Below are 18,185 nucleotides of genomic sequence, written 5' to 3'. Positions count from 1 at the left end.
GGCGGTCAGGGCCATGGCCAGACATCATGAACTGTGAAACCTGCCTTGTACAGTCTGCAGCTGTCAATAATACCCCTTTGTAGGCCAGCCACATGAAGTCCTGTGTGCATACGCCACACACACACTGGGAAACAAATGTGAGGCACCTCAAAACACACACTACGCATAACATCCACACATGTGCCCAATGATATCACAGGGCCCTAACACACACACATGATGTCATCAATAGAGCAGCCTAGGCCTCTGGCAAACACATTATCACCCTGTGAATATGATGATGATGCCTGCGCCGCATCCTGTCATCCACCATCGGGTGCAGGTGGACATGCTCATATGGTCTGATGCGGGGTGAACATACTAGGTGAACAATTGTAAGATTAATATTGTTGAGTAGTGTTGACGGGCAGCAGACATACCATGTATTACAAAGGTTTTAGAATGAATTTTGCATGCGTTTGACAGTATGTATCATGTGTAACAACACTAACAGCATGTTGATCTTGACGTTCTGCCTTCCTCTTTCAGGTGTAGTTGCATGTGCCGGGGAATGTCAGTGTTTGCAGTTAGTGTCCCATATGTACATATTGACTACCCACAGGTCAGAATGACCATACCTGCATGCACTTTGTGGCTTCCACATCACAGTTATATTCTCCCATGTTTCAGTTATGTTTACTGCTCTAATGATCCAAGAGCATGACAGCTGTGTAGTAAGCTACTGTGTTCAGAGCCATCACATCCATAGTGGGTGACACCACAGGTATCTGGAGCGGGGAGGAGGTGAAAGAGTGGTATGGCGGATGACAAGGGTAAAGGCCAGTGGAAATAGTGGCTTCTCATTGGGAAGCAGTAATACCCACTGCCATGACAGCATGCAAACACAGACACACCCGCACACTCAGGGATTCACAGACACAGTAAATATTGCCAGTCTATGCCACACAGTCACACACACACACACACACACACACACACACACACACACACACACACACACACACACACACACACACAATTGCCAGTGTTCAGATGAGTACCCCTGCCTATGTGCATATCATCTTTATAGTACTACGCAATTACAAGCTGCGCCACAGAGATTACACATGTACAGGTAGTTGGAATGGCCTAAGATCGATGAAATTGACAGGGATACTACAGTGCAGTGAGTGTATGTGGGGAGCGGGGTCCATCAGTAGGTTATCTAACAACAGGTCACACCCCAGGGTGTACATGTTAATAGGCGGTTAGAATGCCCATCTACGATTGATGATATCAACAGGGATGCTAGATTGCATTGAGTGGACAGGGCATTAATATTTCACTATGGTAAAATACAGCCTCACTCCAGGGATCGGACAGCCATACACATGGACAGCCATACACACAGACACACACACACACACACACACACACACACACACACACACACGTGCACACACACACACACACACACACACACACACACACACACACACACACACACACTGTGGCATTCACAAAGATATACATTTATGTCACACACATACAGATACTTTACATGTGTGAGGTTCAACCACCTGCCTATGCCTTTCTTTCTACACTTCACTCTGTACTGGTGTCAACAACAGTGTTCATGAAAGTGAAATAATGTGGGATGTATTCCCAACCATATGTGACATATATGGACACAACACACCCACACGTGCCAGTACTGTGAATCAAGCACCTGCCTATCTCATGATAGGTATTACAGAAGTACAGCACTATTGAATTCGCTACAAAGCTTACTGACTCTTTCCTTTGCCAACTGTGCTGATATATGCACAATATATGCACAGGGAGGTATTACTGTTACAGGTGTCATGAGGTTTTCCTTCAGTGTCACCCTTACTGCATTCTACATTGTCTGTCTTCCACTTCAATTAACAAAACCTGACCTTAGCAGTTACACAGATTATTGTAGGTATGTAACACACCAGTGAGCTGTCCTCAGTAATCATTCATCTGCAAAGAGGCCCCGCCACTTAGTAGTCATGTCTAAACATCTGTCCTACCTCATGTGCAGCTTACTGTACTTAGAGCATATCACCATATACAGTTGGCAATGTTGAGGCTGTATTGCAACAGCATGATGTACTAAGACACCAGTCACCTTCAGACATCAGACACTGCACACACATGGAATCAACACAAACATCAATACATGTGCACATATGCGGTCTACATCAGTAAGTGCACTAGCAGGTCAGAGGATACATTCCACACCTTCCCCACGCCATGTGTGAAACATAGCCAAGCATTACACCATAATGGATGTTGTATTCATGTACTGGTAAGACACCACCACCTTCACCGAGTAGCCAAGTGTACATATATGACAATAGCACATATCAGCGAGAGACACACAGCATTATTCCATGTCATGCTCCTACAAACTGTTACTTGACAGTGCCATGGTGAAGCCAGGGCACTGTAATGGTCAACAGTGAGCACATCATATTTGCCAAACACACCTCATGTTTACTGGAAGAGTGCCAGTAATGTGCTCTGTTAGAGCTAGGCAGTACACTCATTCAAGAATGTGCAAGGTCTGTGGTTTATAAACATCTCACCACAGCATATATTGGCTATTGTGGTACTAAGGCTAATGTCCAGACAGCACACAGCATGCATGGCTTGCAATCGTTGACATGGGGTATATGTAGGTGCTGTGGCCACACATGGCTGTACATGTCATGAACTTATCACCTGTGACTACTCAGAAGCATACAGAGCAGAGCTAGATTTCCCTGAGTCTGTTAATACAGGCCTTGTGTAGGTCCTATAATCCTGTTATTTGGGTATGTTTGTAGGCATTGCATTAGGTGGACATGTCTAATGACATACATGCCACATGGGGTGTTGTATGATATGATAGGTGTCATGGGTGACCAGTAGAGAGGGAATATTACCTCTGTTAACATAGATATCAAAAGTTATGTACTGTTAGCATTCTATCTGCCATGTCCATGTGTGTAATGACTGTAGCCACCTGTATGTAGAAAGGATAACGAAAGCTATGGTAATGTCATTTATGTTGTATGAGTGTGGGATGTACATATACAGGACAGGTACAGTTAGGTCATATCCAGCCATGAGGGTGTTGTTTACTGGTATACAGCAACAGTTAACCATGTTAATGCTACCAAACAGAAAACTCCTTTACAGGAACAACACCAACTGGTAAAATTCAAGAAAGCAGAGTTACTAAAGATTTAAACCAAAGTGCAGGAACAAAACTTTTTATTGTCAGCTTCACCAGTAAAAGCGTTAAACACATAGAACAAATCCCAAATATCTCGTCAAAAGCGCTTTCACCGGGCCTCCCAGTGTATTTTTCAAGAACATTTACTGCATTATTAGGCAGGTTCTTTGTATCATTCCTGCCTTGTTGTTTAATTACTCCTCAATTAATCATTTATTGCATTTAAAAAGATAGGATCCTTTTTACCCTAACACAGCTAGTGGTGTTAGTTCTTATTGTACTTCTTGTAATAACCCATCTTTTATTCATTTTAATGTTAAATGCATATCTATATTAAACATTGAGCTTGAATCATAATTACCATTAAAAATACATATTAAAACTGTGCATTTAAAACATGTATAAACAATGCAGATATAGGGCCTTGTAATGAAAACATATTTGATTATGTTAAGCCTCTTAATCACTCCATTGACAATTAACAATTGATCAGCATATAAAAAAGAAAAAAAATATACAAATACTTCATATTTTGGTAACTGCAGTACCCCATCCTTGTTGTTTCAACTTACTACATGGATCTAGTGTACCTTATTCTATCTCTGCAAGTTACTTGTGCTGAAATCTACTATTAATAGAAAATTGATGTCCTTTGATATGGTGGATAGAACAGAGATGATTTGTTTACACATACATTTATTACATTTTTTATATACATATGTTTTTTTACATGTTTTTTGTGTATATACATCTTTTATACATTTTCTATTAATAGTAGATTTCAGCACAAGTAACTTGCAGAGATAGAATAAGGTACACTAGATCCATGTAGTAAGTTGAAACAACAAGGATGGGGTACTGCAGTTACCAAAATATGAAGTATTTGTATATTTTTTTCTTTTTTATATGCTGATCAATTGTTAATTGTCAATGGAGTGATTAAGAGGCTTAACATAATCAAATATGTTTTCATTACAAGGCCCTATATATGCATTGTTTAAACAAGTTTTAAAATGCACAGTTTTAATATGTATTTTTTAATGGTAATTATGATTCAAGCATTCAATGTTTAATATAGATATGCATTTAACATTAAAATGAATAAAAGATGGGTTATTACAAGAAGTACAATAAGAACTAACACCACCAGCTTGTGTGGGGTAAAGGATCCTATCTTTTAAATGCAGCGTAATAAATGATTAATTGAGGGAGTAATTAAACAATTAAGCAGGCAGGAATGATACAAAAGAACCTGCCTAATAATGCAGTAAATGTCTTGAAAGCCTGAGGGCCGGGTGAAGCGCTTGACGAGATATTCATTTATTCTATGTGTTTAATGCTTTTACTGGTGAAGCTGACAATAAAAGTTTTGTTCCTGCACTTTGGTTTGGCACCTTGGTATCCTGCTTTCTTGAATTTTACCAGTTGGTGTTGTTCCTGTAAAGGAGTTTTCTGTTTGGTAGTCTATTTCGTGTGACACAGGAACCATGGCTGAACGAGCTGCTAGTGCGGAATATTGTGACACACCAGTGTTGCTGCAAACTGATGAGGAAGGAACGGATGACGTCCCGGTAACGCGACGCGAATTCAAGCAGGTGATGTGCCTGCTTTCTCAACTGACGGGGCTGCTAACTAGTAATGGTTCGCAAAGCAGCAGAGGAATACCAGCGAACCAAGAACAATTATTTGCCACGAGTGGCTTAGTTTCCGGAAAATCAATGACCGGGACCACAGAGAACGTCGAGATGGGCACTAATACCAACGCGGAGGGCATAACTATACAGCAAGTGAGAAGTAAGCGAGGAAATATTCATCCCACTTCAGCTGGCTCCGACGGAGGTTTTAACTTCAATAAATGGACTAACAAAGGTTTTTCCTTTGGGCAAGGTACTGTTCACACTAGTGAAATTACAAATAATAACTTGGAAACAAAGCTTAAAGATTTTAATAACAAACTATATTCGTATAAATCAACGAAGCTTGAAATAGACTATTTGACTGAATGTTTGAATGTCAAAAGAGTCCCCAAGGGACTGCGTATTGTAAAATTTCCTAATAACGCTACCCCTGGCAGTGAACTGCATGGAGAATTAACAGCCCTGTTCAATAGAACGGGACTTGAAATGTTGGGGTTAATGATCAAAGATTATGAGGTTAAAGCCTCATTGTTGCTTGATGAGGTCAATGTATTGAATAATAGTATTGTCAAAGACACAATGTTCAGCAGTGTAAAAAAAGATTATGATAATACATTTAATGAAATAGACAATCACTGTGTTAGGATTGTTAATAGAAAAATAAAAAAATTGGAACGTGATTTGCATGAGTATAGCACAGGACAGGCATACAAGTTTTATGGAAGGAATAGATGGGGGAGAGATCAGAACCATAATAATAATGTGGACAATGAACAAGATAATGTTTTTAATGAAGGTGCTGATGACCAAGGACCAAGAAGAAGTGAAAGATTGGCACAAAAGCATAACTCACAACCTAACCAGGTTAGGGCAGGTCAACAGGATTTTCAATTTGGCCAGGGGAGACAGAGGAACAGATTAGGGAGTGCACATACCAGGAGATGGAATCCCCCAAGGAGGCAATAATAGACAGTACAGACCAGGTAACACCTGAAAATGGTGTTACACGTAACTTATGTTGTAATGTGGTGAAAGAAGGTAATTTCTCTATTTTTAACTATACGGAAATTGAAGTCAGTAGTTTATTTTTCGAAGTATTTACTAAAGGACTTCACTTTGTGCCAAACAACACCATCAATGTACCTAAGACAATATTGGATTTGAAACTTTACACAAGGCGATTGAATTTAGCAGTGAATTTAAAAGGGAAAGTATTAGATAGTAGTAAATTGCATAGAAAAAGTACATGGAACCCCCCATTACACCCGGTTATTAAAACATTTGAAGAAATGGTGGAAATAGAAATTCGTAATGTAAACACAGAAGAGAGTTTAAAAAGTAGTAATTTTTCTGATGAATCCTACCAACTGATTAAGAAATTGAATAGTGAAGGTATTAGGGTGATGAAAACTGATAAAGGGGGGGGTGTAGTATTGATGTATCAGCATGACTATACAGCAGCCCTACACTCACATTTACACAACAATGAGCAATATAACCAGGTATCTATTAATGAAAGAAATGTTGCGTATGCCAAAATTAAATACAAGCTAGAGGACAACTTATATCAAGGGGCAATAAATGAACAATTGTTCAATTACTTGTTGGTCCCCAAACCAGTCACCCCCATTATTTTCGGTATTCCCAAGGTGCATAAAGGGCTACAGCCTTTAGTATTTAGACCTATTGTAGCCGGTGCCAAGGGAATTACAGAACCACTAGGGAAATTCGTTGATGCAATATTAAAAAAGTATACAACAACTTTAAAATTCCTATGCAAAGATTCCTGGGAATTTCTACGTAGTGTTAAAAAAGAATTTTTCAATGAAACCAACTACATGGTCACAGTGGATGTGATTGAATTATTTCCAAGCATCCCACATGAGATTGGCCTGGCATGGTTCAATGAAATGTTAGCCGAACATTCTAAGCTAGGAGGTAAAATAATAGCACTACTTGTGGAATTCATGGAAGTCATTCTAAACAACAATTTTGTATATTTTTGTGGTGAGTTATTTAGACAAAAAAGGGGAGTAGCTATGGGGACCCCGTGTGCCTCTGCTTACGCTAACATTGTGTTAGGGTATTGGGAGTCAAAATATATATTCAACACAAAATGGGCAGAACACCTAACACATTATCGACGTTACTTGGATGATATATGCATTTTTTGGAAGGGCAGCAAGGAAGAATGTGAACAATTTATTGAATACATCAACAATAGCACTAACTTTCTAAAATTCACATGCAATATAAAAACTGACAACTTACAATATCTTGATGTGGATTTGTGGAAAAATATAGAGAATGATTGTTTCATGTCCAGGATTCATCGAAAAGACAGTTATTCTAACATGTTCTTGCATTACAACAGTAACCATCCTTTATTTCAAAGGAAAGGAATTATTAAAGGACAAGTAATTAGAGCAGCAAGAATATGTAGTGAAGAAATTTGGTTTGACGATGAATGTTTATTCTTGACGAAGTTATTCCAAGAAAGAGGCTACCCAAAACAGTTAATAGAGGTAGTAACATCAGAAGTAAGAAGTCAAAGAAAAGAAAAGTACTTCCCTTTATTAGGTGAAGAGCGCAGACAAGAATATAGGAAAACAGACAACGAAATAAAAGAGAATGAATGCCTCTTTGTTCATACAAACTGCAATGAAAGTGTTGCAGTAGAGAAGGTCATTAACAAATACTGGCCTATAATAACTATGAACGAAGAATTTAAGAAAATGTTAGGGGGTAAACCACAATTTATTAGAAGACGGAACAAAAATTTGAAAGAATTGTTGGAAACAAACTTTGATGCAAGGCAAGGTGAAATGACTAAAAAGATCGGGACATTCAAATGTAATAGTTGTAAGCAGTGCCCTAACATTTTGAACAAAAAAGGGTTCTATCTGAAGTCAAGAAAAACATACATAAAATCTCCTGGGTACTTCAATTGCAAAGCTAAAGGAGTAGTATATCTTGGGCTATGCCAGTATTGCCAAAGTTTTTACATTGGCAAAACGGAGAGGACACTGGCAAAAAGAATATACGAACACCTTTACGATATTAGCAAAGGCAAAGAAACAAATGCCTTCTATAAACACTCCTTAGTATGTGAAAGAATGAAGATAGAATTCATGGTATTAGAGCAGGTAAACATCAACCCCAGAGGGGGTGACTGGGAGACATCATTAGAGTTTAAAGAACTGCTTTGGCAGATAAAATTAGATGCAGCTAAATCACCAGGTCTTAATGGAGCTATCAGTATTGGTAGCTTGTTAAAAATTAGAAGAGCGAAGTTATAATATAATATAATACAATATTACAATAATAACAAAAATGTTTATCAACAAAGAATATACATAATCTAGTTCCCTGGCCATATAAGATTCAGTCAGTAGAGGGCTGATCAAGAAGTAAATGAACATAGACCAGATATAGTATAACGACAAAGTGTAACAAGTGATATGGTCCATTTTTCATAGATATGGTGGATAGAACAGAGATGATTTGTTTACACATACATTTATTACATTTTTTATATATATATGTTTTTTTACATGTTTTTTGTGTATATACATCTTTTTTACATTTTCTATTAATAGTAGATTTCAGCACAAGTAACTTGCAGAGATAGAATAAGGTACACTAGATCCATGTAGTAAGTTGAAACAACAAGGATGGGGTACTGCAGTTACCAAAATATGAAGTATTTGTATATTTTTTTCTTTTTTATATGCTGATCAATTGTTAATTGTCAATGGAGTGATTAAGAGGCTTAACATAATCAAATATGTTTTCATTACAAGGCCCTATATATGCATTGTTTATACATGTTTTTAAAATGCACAGTTTTTAATATGTATTTTTTAATGGTAATTATGATTCAAGCATTCAATGTTTAATATAGATATGCATTTAACATTAAAATGAATAAAAGATGGGTTATTACAAGAAGTACAATAAGAACTAACACCACCAGCTTGTGTTAGGGTAAAAAAGGATCCTATCTTTTTAAATGCAGCGTAATAAATGATTAATTGAGGAGTAATTAAACAATTAAGCAAGGCAGGAATGATACAAAAGAACCTGCCTAATAATGCAGTAAATGTCTTGAAAAAGCCTGGGAGGGCCCGGGTGAAAGCGCTTGACGAGATATTTGGATTTATTCTATGTGTTTTTAACGCTTTTACTGGTGAAGCTGACAATAAAAGTTTTGTTCCTGCACTTTGGTTTGGCACCTTGGTATCCTGCTTTCTTGAATTTAACCATGTTAATGCTGACAACATCCGAGGGACCCTGGAATGTGTACAACTGAGCTGGTTACAAACAGTGGTATTATTGCATTGCATAACACATTGTGCAGCTGTGTCTGTACATGGATACTTTGCACAGTGGATGTAGGCCTAGGTACAGTCCACCAATTGAGGGTTATCTGGTGGTCTACCATACTATGTCATACCACATATGGATGTGTGTTGGTAGTCTGGGGACAAGGTGGTGGATATATATGAGGATACAACCTGGACTGCAGCATTTGCCACTGTCACCTGTACCTGACTCATCTGTGATGAGTTATGTCAGAGTAGTGGTCTTCACATGTGAGTAGCATTTATGAATATGTGGACACCACCGCCTGGAATGGTCCATACCACTGTTATGGCCCACATGTCTGGGTCTGAGTTATATGGTGGCAGTGCAATTGTGCACTATAGAGCCTTCAGCCAGGTGTTCCTCACTAAACAGATGCCAGTATTCCCCATTGTAGGTTCTACATTGAGCAAATGGATTACTAAAGCCACACATCTAGCACTGGTTAGCATAACCATCCAATGCAACTGTCTTGTAGGTGTCAGGGTGTTACCTCTGGGTGTAGGACATTTGCCTTATAATGCGGCTAGATGGGTAAATGTGACCTAGATATTATCCACACACATGTGAAACATGGATGCATGTGCTCTGTGTTGAAGGCTTGTTGTTCTGTCATGACAGCCTGGAATGACAGACACTGGACAACCTCATAATAACAGCAGGACATTGGCTCATTGTTTTGGTCTAGCGGTTGCCACTCGTACCATGACGTCACTGTGAGTGGCAGTAAAGTGCTTGGTAGCAAATGCCTCATGTAAGGTGACAGACAGCAGCAGAAATTGTGTATATGACCAATGTGAGATATACTTAGGGTAGCAGTCCTGCTAATAATGAGAACAACTAACAAGCCGGGAGAGGTCATCTTGACACTTGCACCTCAGTACCATTGCACAATGTGGCTCACGCATTATGCCTGCACATGCCACTATTTCACTTATAATGCCACTGTCCACAACCTGCTATCAATGTATGCCCTTCAGGTCAGCAAGGTATGTGACACATGGTGTAGGTAGCCTGTGTGCCCCAAGTAACCTATTGTCTGTCATGTCCAAATATGTATGAATGCGTATACTTAACATATATATGTCAGTACTTCATGTACATGTATGCATGTGTATCACACAGCACAGACACAGATATATAATTTACAGGCCACATACAGGTATCAGGTAGTAAACCAGTATGATGTGCATATATACCGACAGGTAAGATGTACATAGCTGTAAACCTGTGTGTTTACAATAGGAGTCCATTACAATGTGTTCTGTACATGTAAGTGTATGAGCATGCACACTGTGGCCTTCTGTGGTTAGAATCGGAGTGCATCCCAAACAGCCCTGTGCTACAAAGTGTATGAGCATGCCCACTGTAACCCTGTATAATGATAGTAGTTGTCCATTCCACAGATGGCAATACTCCAGTTCAGGTTCCTGTTGTTCTACAACTATACCTCTCATGCCTACCTGCAGATGATGTGTCTTGTTTGTGCATACAGGTTGTAATGGACACCTACTTTAAACACACAGGTTTATAGCTATGTACTTCGTGACTGTCAGTCTCCCTGTTGTTGTCCTCTATCTTAGAAGGGCATTCTGACTGCTTTGAAATGTGTAATTTCTGTGGCGCATCTCGTAACTGCGTAGTATTGTAATAGTGATCCACAGATAGGCAGGAGTTCTGATCCCACCACTAGCAACTGTGTGTGTGTGTGACAGCAAACACCTGAGTGTGTGTCAACAAATGCCTGAATGTGTGTGTCAGCAAATGGCTGAGTGTGGTTGTGTGTATTTGTATCTGCATCCTGTCATGACAGCGGGTTTTGCAATATTCCAAACAGATACCATCTTTTGCACTGGCCTTTATCCTGCTAGACCTCCCGCCCCCCAACTTCAAGTAATCAGTCCTGTGATGTCACCCAGCTCAGAAGTGGAATCAGAGTAAGTGTGGTTGTATGTGTTCTGTGGCACATACCCCAACTGCATACCACTGTACTAGTTACCTTTACATAGGCAAGACATGTATGCACAATACTGGGAAGTGTGTGCGTGTTTGTGTGTGTGACTACCCTGTAGCCAGGCATACACATGTGTAATGTCTTTTAGCACACCATGGTAGCCATCTGTGGTGACCGTTATTTACAAACTGTTACATAGTTAGGAATGGTAAAGAATACACAGTCAAGCACGGCTACAGTTGAGTATGTTATTTTCTTGTGCCACTGTCGAGCAGTGACACAGAAGTGGTTGCCAGGGTGTAAGTCCATACCCATCATTCCCACACCCTAACTCCACAATCCCCGGGGTAGATTACATTAGCCATCATTCCCCACCCCAAACTCCACATACACAACAACCATCCCTTCTCTGGTGAACTGCTTAAGATTTAAATGTTATAACACAAGAGATGCCTCTGTTTTGTGTACACGTCAGTTCCTTTGGAACCCTTCTGTGTCACAAAGGGTTTCAGACATATATATATATATATATATATATATATATATATATATATATATTATATATATATAGATATGTGTGTGTGTGTGTGTAGTTATGACAGTTGTACAGATATGACTTGTCTTTGTTGTTTCAAAGAGTGCAGTACATTCAAGGGTACTGTACAATATGTACACAAAGTGACTGTCACATTTGTTTTCAGTACTGTGGAATACCTGCAGTAAGATGTGCATTATAAACTCCATGCAGCATGTAGACAACCCAGATGGCTTAGTGGTACATCCAGTGACCTCAGTGTGCATGGTCCACAGTTCAAGACCTGCACACCTTGGTGATACTGTCAATTAGGACTGCATAAAACACTCTTAAGCAGGTGTAAATGTGTTTTCGTAACAGTAAGCTGCGGGTACATGCAGGCAACAGACAGGTACAACTCACAGTACACTTGAAATGCCCTTCTTTGGCAATCCTGCTGATGTCACCCACCTATGAATACACCTCTGGGAGTGCTACAACCCAGTATTCTCCATAGCACGTGCTGTAACTGTGTATTCCTTTAGTGTGATAAGCTAGTTGGGTAGGGGTTCTATTCCAATACAGACCAACTGTGTGTGTGTCTGTCTGAGAAAGTAATGATACTTTTTAGTGTATGCACACTCTTTACAATTCACATAACCACCTTTGGCAATCCTGCTGATGTCATCCACCTAGAAATACGCCTCTGGGACTTCTGTAACCCAGAAATCTCTGTAGCGTGTGCTGCAACTGCATAATGCCGTAGTATGATAAACTAGTTAGGTAGGGATTCTATTCCAAGACAGGCCAACTGTGTCTTTGCCTGAGAAAGGAACAATGCTTTTTAGAGTATGCACACGCTTTACAATTCACATAACCACCTTTGGCAATCCTGCTGTTGTCACCCACCTAGTAATACACCTCTGGGACTACTATAACCCAGTAATCTCTGTAGCGTGTGCTGTAACTGCGAAATGCTGTAGTGTGATAAACTAGTTAAGTAGGGGTTCTATTCCAAGACATGGCAGGTGTGTGTGTGTGTGTGTGTGTGTGTGTGTGTGTGTGTGTGTGTGTGTGTGTGTGTGTGTGTGTTTGACAGTCAGAGCCTGTGTGGAGGTGGCTGTTAGTGTTTAACCACTGGACATGTTGGGGAGCAGATTGTGTAGTTTTCCTGTATGGTGTCCGTATTATATGTCACAATGTCCGCCTCACGAGGAGTACAGATGTCAGTCAGCCAAGGGACTGTGTTGGCAAGCCATACCCCTACACCTGGCAGAAGACCTGGTGAACAAAGTATGCAACCCTACTATTACCCGGAATACGTTCTGAACCCATGTGTCATACACAAACACACTTGCCTAGAATATCCCGCTATGTTGCTAGTACCCTGCACATTGATGACAGATAGTAGGCATGGTGTGATTGCAGTGGGCTACAGAGGGCTTGGCACCCTGTACAGCAGTACAATAGGCACATAACTGAGGACAATGTGCCTTCACTAAGTTCCCCACTGGATGCCTGCAACGTATGTGGTGCCATCAAATGTGATCCACAGAGGCCATACAATGCTTTACACATGTGCCCTGTATGACCTGATGCCAGTGACACCAGGGAATACCTGTATCATGCTATCAATGCAGGTGCAGGGTCAACCTTCTGTCTATAAGCAGGTCCTGCCACACTAGGCCAGTATTGGCATATCTGAGGATAACCGTCTATGTACATAACATGTCCCAGCCAAACCAGGTACACTTGTACATGTCACTGTACATTATTGTGGAACATGCACATCCCAGGCAATGTTCATGTCAAGGACTATCAGACACAGACATGGCATGCATTGCAAAGCAATGGCCATACACAATGGTAACCAGGATGTCAGGACAGTTCATACAATACCCATCTGGGTGGGACATTGCAGACACTACACCCCTGTACCACACTGCACACCATTGTCAGGTGGTGTGATGCCAAGGATTACCCCTCACCCAGCCTTGTACAGCCATCTTGCACAGCCAACCACTACACACCCATGAAGCAATGCACACATGCATATCAGTACTGGCACCTTGTGTCTGCGTGTGGGGTATGATGCTCCCAACCACAGTCACACCCAATATAACTCCCATTGGCATACAGACTGATGTCACACACATTCACATGCCCTAGCCCATAGAACCTCTGGATATCCCCTGTGGTGCATGTAGTACATGTGCATTACTGCAGTGTTGCAAACTAAGTAGTTAGGAAGTGTATTTATGGGCCTGGCAAAGTGTGTCAATGAGAGTCCATTAGAGAGTGTGTTGTGTTGACAATGACATCCGTTCATGGGACAGCCATGTGTGCTACACCTAATATATGTGTACAATATCTCTGTTGCAGATGTCGCTCACCAGCACACATATATGTTCTTACAGCACATCAACATGTCAGCTTTGTGGCACATGGAGTAACTGCATGCACTTGTAATAGTAATGACTAGGCAGTGAGGGGTTTGAACCCCTGTACTGGTAGGTGTGTGACAGACGATGCTTAGGTTTTAGTCTCCAAGCCTTTCTCTGATGTACTTTGCCTCTGTCTGTCTCTCTCACACACTCTCTGATGGATGTGGAGTTGTACACCTGCTCAGCAGCAGCTTGTGTTTTGCAAATGATGCTCATGATTAGGTGATGGCCTCTGCATCTATTGCATTCCTCCTCTATCTGATTGCATGTGGAGCAGCTGTGATGATGTTCCCATAGCCAATCGCATGGAAACACAGTACAATATCTAGGAACATCATGTTGGTGTTTGCCCATGACAGTCGCTGTAAGTGGTACCTCTATCTGGTGTTTGGTAAACTGCATCACAGATAATATCTGGATGTTCCTCAAACAACATACCCAGTGGGAAATAACCTAAAGACAGAAAGGTGATGTGCCAGACATGAATACAGCATGTAAGTGTAGCTATGCTTCATTGAGACTACTGCCAGTTTAACAAGTTGTGTGTGGTAATGGCTATTCTGCATGTTTTAAAACTGACAAGACAGTGCTCTGTTTGTGAGGGAACCCCCATCTGTAGGGCCATCTGTGGACTGGTCAGTGTGTGGAACCATTTGTTTCCAGTGTTACTCACTGAACACACATCTATATATATATATAAACAAGGAATGCCACCATCCAAAGGTTTCCACAGGAAGGCAAGAAGTCCAATGAGAAAACAAACATCTGTGAACTGCAGGAGCATAGTGTGAGGATTGCAGTCAGTACATGGTGATAGTGATGAGTTACTACCATCACATCACTGATTGGACATATGTCACATGAAACAGTGGTATGAGAGACACTGTCTGGGGTTTACAGTGACATGCCAATAATGGGCCATTGTTCATAGCTGCAGTCACAAATCTTCTACACTTTGTACAGATGTCATGCAGTATATATGTATGTGTTGTGCTCCCTCTGCAAATGTATACCATCTGTTGTGTTGGGTTGATAGTCATATCTATGCATGCTGTTATAAGTAAAACTGAATAATGTTGACTATTACTAAGCCATATCTGTGTTAAAACTGCAACACCATAGGCTGTATGGGTTTGGAGGTCCCAGCAGAATCTCCTGTCTCACGTCAGGTGGCCATGGCACAGGGCACCAGCACATCTGGGGCCCAGCCTTGGACCTCCACCTCTGTTGGCTCTGCACCACCTTCTGGTGGAACCGCCACTGAGGATGGGGCTTGTCCCCCCTGGGAGCAGGTCCAGACAGGAACATGTCCACTGTTGTACAGTCCCGGACGTGATGCATAGGGGGCTCAATAAGGGGTTTTGAGGCCAGATACGCCAACACAAGGGCAGAGTGTCACATTTACAGGGTGAACCTGCCCCTCCTAGACAGCCCCCAGCACTGCCACCTTTGCGGCTGTTTTGGTGCAGTGGTGGCTGCCCATGGCTCGGGACCTCCATCTCACTGTTTCCATCTGTGGGCTTATGGGCTTGTGACTGCCAAACACCCCTCCCCATCCAAGGTGTATCCCCTCACATGTCATATACCGACCCTGTATGCTGTCTTGTCTGTCATCCTACCCAACCTATCCTCCACGAGCATACCTACTCTCCTTCCCCCACATCCCACTCTCACCCTAAAGAAACAAAAGGTCAATCGGTTCCTAGAACAACATTTGCCCCATACATAGCTGTCCATTTCACACATGTGTTCACTGGACACATGTAACCCTTTTAATATGCATCACAACATACTCCAGTTGTCCTCACCCCTGTCTTTCAGGCACACGATCCTTGTATGCACATGACTCCTAAAAGTTCCAGGTACACGTGATGCAGATGACCCCATTGTACACACAACACTACAGGTCCCTCTATGGTTACCCCATTTACCTTTTTCATGATGATGATGTCACACACAGCACCTTGCAAGAGTACTGTTCCCACATAATGATTGGACAGGAGCTGTTGTGTTAATGTAAATAAAATGCACAGAGTGATGTATTTGGCCAATGTGCAAATGTTTGCGTGTATTAATGACACATGTCTGTCTGAGGGATTCTTGATATTATATAGGACAACACCACTACATAATACAGGCATTGCTGGTGTTTCCCTTTTTATTCCTTTGTAATGCTTTCATGCCACATGGGATGTTCTTGATATATCTATATATATATGCATGTATCTATATCTGGACATAAACACACACACATACATCTCCATGATGGAATACATTTCCTATACTGTTGAATGACTGCACTGGATGATATGTTTGTGATAAGAAATGATGTCTGTATATCTGCCATGGCTTAGTGGTAAATCACAATAGCTGTGTAGGCAGGGTCCTGTTTTCGAGCCTTGCAGAGGTCATTTATTTTGTTGCTGGGCAGAAAAAGGCTATTGGATACAGAGGGTTTAAGGCACATTAAAGCAGTTGTGAGTGAGTGTGCATGGGTTTGCATGGAGCTAAGCAATGCTAACCTCCAGTTACAGTTTCTTACACTCAGTTAGCCTCTACATTGCTTCACCAGTGTAATACTCACATACTGGCTGCCAAACAGGCTTACACCCGCTTGCTCCTGCACTTGCAAATGTACTGCATTTGGTGTTTGCATCTGACACTCACACCCCTGGGTGGGAGTGAGGACTATGATATTACCTTGTGATGCCTATTACATCAGATTACATGCCTACAGTATCAAGAATGGCTGCCCATTAGGCGAAAGCATGCTGTTCGACTGTACGGAATCCGCAGCCTGTCCAGAGTTTGATTCATATTATTGGTGTGTTCCTCTTACAGTCTGCACCTGTCTGGCTAATACATGGGAAATGACACTCTTCAATACAAACAAGTAATTGGGTTTTGGAACCCACATCCTTCAGCCGAGTCATGCTACTGCATACCTAATATTATATCATCTTTCTAAGGTTGTAAGTAGAATATGTGCTTTTTGTCCCTATCAGACCTCTCATACGATTGGAGACAAATATCAGTTGAATCAGGGACACGTCATAACAACATCAGGGAAACATTTAAATTATTAGTGCTATTAACCTGACACATTGACAGACTCAGAGCATATTAATTCATACACATTCTCTGAGGTAAATGACGTTTATAACTCTTAATTGTTGTCATTATTCATTACGTGTAATTCACCACCTTTCCTCCAAAAGTCACTAGTTTTAGGAGGGATTAAGTGGGACAGAGTTAGAAATTGAGTCAAAATCAGGGACGTCCCTGGAAATCAGGGACAGTTCAAAGGTATGGTCCCTATTTGTTCCCCCAATGGTTTATGTCCTGTCCAGTGGATTTGCTCTTAGGGGTTGAGAGGTAAGGGCATCAGCTATGCCCATTTCAGAATATTAGGGGTTGAGAGGTATGGGCATCAGCTATGCCCATTTCAGAATATTACTTACATCACCGGTGCGGTCCTAATATGACTGCACCAGCCAACACCTGCAAGTTTAGGCCCATAACTGCATAACCATAGTTCCCCCACCTGCCCCTCCTCTACAGCCCTCATTCTTACTGTGGCTGCAGGTGGGGTTTGAACACACCACTACACACTGCCCACTCTCCGCGTGTCTGGACACATGTCGTATGTTGTGTCGACCCATGGGTTATCAGGCTTGCACAACCTACTGGTCCGTGTACGTCTACAGTCTGGTTTGATGAATCATTACTGGGACTGACTCTGATGATCATTAATTTTTGGGTGTCCTACAAGGGACATCGATGTCTATGTTTCAAGATTTGACCTGGAAGGTCTCTCCCACTGGTAGTATCCTGCCAGTGGTCTGGGAAGCAGTGGTGTGTTTACTTTTATTGTGTGTCTGTATGTCTCACCGGCCTAGCTGGGGGGGGGTTGATGCTATGTGTTACACGTTTGTTTATTGGATCCCTCACCCCCATATCCACGGTCTGTGAACATATGTAACTCGTAACTGCTGTATCATATTCTAGTTATATACATGTGTATATTTACAGTCACATATGTATA

The sequence above is a fragment of the Protopterus annectens genome, chromosome 3.part0 (genome assembly GCF_019279795.1).
Source record: "Protopterus annectens isolate FY-2018-M chromosome 3.part0, PAN1.0, whole genome shotgun sequence".
Taxonomy (NCBI): domain Eukaryota; kingdom Metazoa; phylum Chordata; order Ceratodontiformes; family Protopteridae; genus Protopterus; species Protopterus annectens.
The sequence above is the reverse complement of the archived record's forward strand: the minus strand, read 5'-3'. Positions refer to the sequence as shown.